Source organism: Carlito syrichta, unplaced genomic scaffold (genome assembly GCF_000164805.1).
Source record: "Carlito syrichta isolate Samal-C Ts95f unplaced genomic scaffold, Tarsius_syrichta-2.0.1 Scaffold301821, whole genome shotgun sequence".
NCBI classification, from domain to species: domain Eukaryota; kingdom Metazoa; phylum Chordata; class Mammalia; order Primates; family Tarsiidae; genus Carlito; species Carlito syrichta.
The window spans coordinates 114,617-119,418 of record NW_007245917.1 but is presented as its reverse complement, the minus strand read 5'-3'; positions in this window follow the sequence as shown (position 1 = coordinate 119,418).

The following is a 4,802-nucleotide window of genomic DNA, read 5'->3' as shown; positions in this document are numbered from 1 at the left end:
TGTCGCCCATACTTGAGTGCAGTGGCATGCTTCCGGCCACTGCAGCCTTGACCTGCTGGGCTCCAGCGATCCTTCTGCCTCAGCCTTCCAAGTAGCCGGAACTACAGGTGCGCTACCGTGCCCATCTATTTTTTTTTAATTTATTATAGAGACGAGGTCTTGCCAAGTTGCCCAGGTGGGTCTCAAACCCACGGGCTAAAGCAGTCCCCTTGCCTTGGCCTCCCAAAGTGCTGGGATTATGTTGGGCCTGTTACAAAGTGTCTGGTATAATGATGTCTTAAGAATGAACAACAAAGAAAGCAGAAAGTAGTAGAAAAACTATTAATGGTATCACCATCTTATATCTATCTTATATCTGCATGGCACTTTTTTTTTTTTGAGTTGATCTCACTCTGTCGCCCAGACTGGAGCGGCCACTGCAGCCTCGACCTGCTGGGCTCCGGCGATCCTTCCGCCTCAGCCTTCCAAGTAGCAGGAACTACAGGCGCGCGCTACCACACCCGGCTAATTTTTCTTTTTGATTTATTGTAGAGATGAGGTCTCGCCTGCCCAGGCGGGTCTCGAACCCTTAGGCTCAGGCAATCCACACACCTCAGCCTCCCAAAGGCGTGGAATTACAGGCTGATCCACCGAGCCCAGCTTGCATGGCACATTTAAAAAAATTATTTCAGTAGCTTTAGGGGGTACAATAGTTTTTGATGACTTGGCTGCAAAGAAGTCTGGGCTTTAAGTTTATACAACACCCCTTCCTCTTGTGCATGCTGGACCTGATAAGTGATTTGTTATCCCTCTGCCCCTTCTCATGCTCTCCCTTCTGAGTCTCTGGTGTCCATTACTGTTCTCTGTGCCTTTGCATTTGCTTAGTTCAGCTCCCACTTAGAAGTGAGAACATGTGGTGTTTGGTTTTCTGTTATTGTGTTAGTATGTCACTTAGGATGATGTTCTCCAGTTCATCCAGGCTGCTGCAAAAGACATTACTTCATTCTTTTTTATGGCTGAATAGTATTCCATGGTGCATATAGCGTATATGACATTTTCATTATCCATGGAGCTGTTGATGGGCATTTAGGTTTATTCCACATCTTTGCGATTGCGCTGTGATAAACTTGAGTGCATGCATGCTGCAATTTTTTCTTTTTAGGAAACTTACACATACATTATTTTATTTATTTAGAAATGTAGGGAAATAGAGGTGGATACTCAAAAGATAGAGATAAGTTGGAACACATTTAGTAATAATTCTTGTTGACGCAATTGAGATTTCTCTTAGCATAAATATTTCCTTATCCATAAAATAATTGTATGATATTTTATTGTTAGAAATATTTATCTAACTTCTCAGGTAGAAATAAAACAGAATTGAACTTTTTCAGAAGCAAGCTTAGTATTTTTTGTCTTTTGTGAGAACTGTCAAGCAAACTAATTTAACTTCAGTTGCTATCTGAAATTAGGTAGGTTTTTTCCTTTTTTTAAAACCCCCGTTAAAGATGATACACATCACGTCTTGCTTTTTGGGTTAGAAGATGTTGTGAACACCAGTATTATTTCCCATAAGAATTACTATTATTGGAAAAACTGTTATATGATGACCATTTCTATTTTTATTGGTAACACTAAATAGTTCGTGACTGTTATTTGACCTCATGAATGCTTATTTTAATAATATTTGAATCACTTTATTTTTCATCTTCAGTGAATGATAATTGTGTACATTTCTCTTGTTAGGTTTTTTGTAGAGGTTGGCATAAGACAAAGGTATGCTTTACCTCTCTTCATCTCAGAATACAGAGGGAAAGAAAAAAGAATCTGCAGGATAAAAGAAAATCCTACGTGTGAAAATACAAATTTACCACAAAGAAATTTGTTTAATTTTGTAACAGAATTGTTAGCTGATTTAATACAATAACAGACTCCTTTAGTACATTCAGAATAATCAGTTTATATTTATTTTTGAAATAAGTATTCAGTGTATATAGAGGAAGGAATTACTGAATTTGTTAAATTAAGACATGCACACATTTAGTCTGATGTGCTTTTGTTTTTCATGTCTCTTTTTTTTTGGATTCGAAGTCTCTCTGTCACCCAGGCTGGAGTGAGTGGCACCCTCACGACCATGCAGCCTCTACCTGCTGGGCTCCGGCGATCCTTCCACCTAAGCCTTCCGAGTAGCCAGAACTACAGGCACATGCTACCATGCCTGGCTAATTTTTTTTTGGTAGAGATGAGGTCTCACCAAGTTGCCCAGGCTTGTCTTCAACTCCTGAGCTCAGGCAGTCCTCTCGCCTCCTCTTCCCAAAGTGCTGGGATTACAGGCTTGAGCCATCATGCCTGGATGTTCATGTGTTTTTTTACTCCCAATGCATGGGTATTTGTGGACATTTACCTGGCTACTCCCCTTCCTCCCAGTCAGTGCAAACCTATTTTCTATGTCATTTGTAGGTACTTATCTGTAATACCTACCCACTGGATATTATCCTGTTCTCTTTTACCTTTCTTTTATATTTATTGTTTATCTAAGCTAGAAGGGATACTTTAAGTTGTTTTCTTGTCCAACCATGTAAATTAAAGGGAAAGAAATTTAAAATAAATCTTTTAGTTTAGAAAGCTCCAAACATACGAGAGGGGACCCAAAAAACCTGGAATTTATTTTTATAAAAAATTGTGTATTACATGTTTAAACTTCAGTCACCTTCAAAGTACTCTTCGTTTGATGCGGTACACCCATCAAGATGTTTTTTGCACTGCTCAGAACAGTTTGGGAACTCGTCAATTTTGTGCTTTTAGTGCTTCTGCTGGTTTTTAAAAAATATTTGTGTGTGTGTGTGTGTGTGTGTGTGTGTGTGTGTATTTATTTATTTATTTTTTGAGTCGGAGTCTCTGTCGCCCAGACTGGAGTGCAGTGGCCACTCCTGGCCACCGCAGCCTTGACCTGCTGGACTCCGGCAATCCTTCTGCCTCAGCCTTCCGAGTAGCTGGAACTACAGGTGCGTGCTACCATGCCTGGCTTGTTTTTTTATTTATTGTAGAGATGTGGTCTCACCTGCCCAGGTGGGTCTTGAACCGGCGGGCTCAGGCAATCCACTCACCTCAGCCTCCCAAGGTGCGGGATTACAGGCTGAGCCACCCAGCCTGGCTCTGTGCTGTTTTTTGATTCACCTCTTCCACATGGCAAAACATTTCCCTTTGAAGACTTTTGTCATCCTGGGAAACACAAAAAAAGTCACTGGGGACTTGATTGGGTTAATAGGGAGGGTAGGGCACTGGGGTTATGTCATTTATGGTAAAAAAAAAAACAAGACAAAAAACTGCTGAGCCCTCAGTGCAGTGTGGGCAGGTATGTTTGTAAACCACCCATCATGAAAGGGCAAACAAACTGAAAGAATCTCCAAAAACTATTCACTGGAGCTGAACGCAGCCTCTCACAACAACACTAGCTGGTGCACTGATGACCATGGGTTCCTAGAACACTTGCCTAGTGAGGGAAGCCTGTGTTACAAGGGGCCACCCATCAAAAGATAATTCAGGGTGTTTTTTTGGTCTTCTCTTGTACATAAAAGTGGAAGGAATAATACAGTGAACACCCAGCTACATCAACTAATGGCCATTCTTGTTTCATCCCCACTGAATTATTTGGAAGCCAATCCCAGGCATCACATTTATTTATTTATTTATTCATTTATTCATTTATTTTTTTGAGTTGGACTCCCTCTCTGTCACCCAGACTGGAGTGCAGAGGCCGCTCCCGGCCACCACAGCCTCAACCTGCTGGGCTCCGGCGATCCTTCCGCCTCAGCCTTCCAAGTAGCTGGAACTACAGGTGCGCGATACCACACCCAGCTAATTTTTTTTTTTTATTATTTGTTGTAGAGATGAGGTCTCGCCAAATTGCCCAGGCGGGTCTCGAACCCAGGGACTCAGGCAATCCACTCACCTCAGCCTCCCAAAGCACTGGGATTACAGGCTGAGCCACCGAGCCCGGCTCAAGGCATCGTATTTAGTGTTGACTCTTCTTGGCATCCTTTTGTGTGGAGCTGTCGTCCTCTTCCCGCCTCCCATCCCCGTTAAGTGGTTTATGAGTTTAAAGAAATAAATAAGACATCTAATAGGAAGAAGTCAAGTTTTTGCATTTGTTTTGTTTACTAGTAATGTTGTTGGAGTCTCAGTCTGGTGCCCAGGCTGGCATGCGGTGTCACGTTCACGGCCACCGCAGCCTCCACCTGCTGGGCTCAGGTGATCCTTTGTGCCTCAGTCTTCCAAGTAGCTGGAACTGCAGGCACGCGCCACCATGCCTGGCTGATTTTTTGATTTATTGTAGAGATGATGTCTTGTCACGTTGCCCAGGCTGGTCTCGAACCCCTGGGCTCAGGTAACCCTCTCACCTCTGCCTCCCAAAGTACTAGGATCACACGTGTGAGCCACTGCGTCCAACCTTGTAATGTTTCCTAAAAGCTGCCATATATTGAGCTTTTACTGTGTGCCAGACAAGAGACCTTTGATGTTGTTGACGTCTGCTTTCCAGGTAGAGAAACAGATTTAGAGAGATTAAAGGAAATGCTCATGATCACTTTGGTGTAAGAGTGATAGACCAGGGAATGGAATTCAGAGTTTTGTGCTCTTTATTCTTATACATTATGCATATGTCCTTTTAGAAATTCTTACTCAGTTGCATCAAGTTGTCCAACTTTTGTTTCCAGTTACTCATTGCTTATCTGCTTTATGTTACATTAATGTATTTTGGTTTCTCTACCCATGATATTACCATAAATGGGAATTTATTCTGTTTTCTGTTCTTTGGCCTTGAA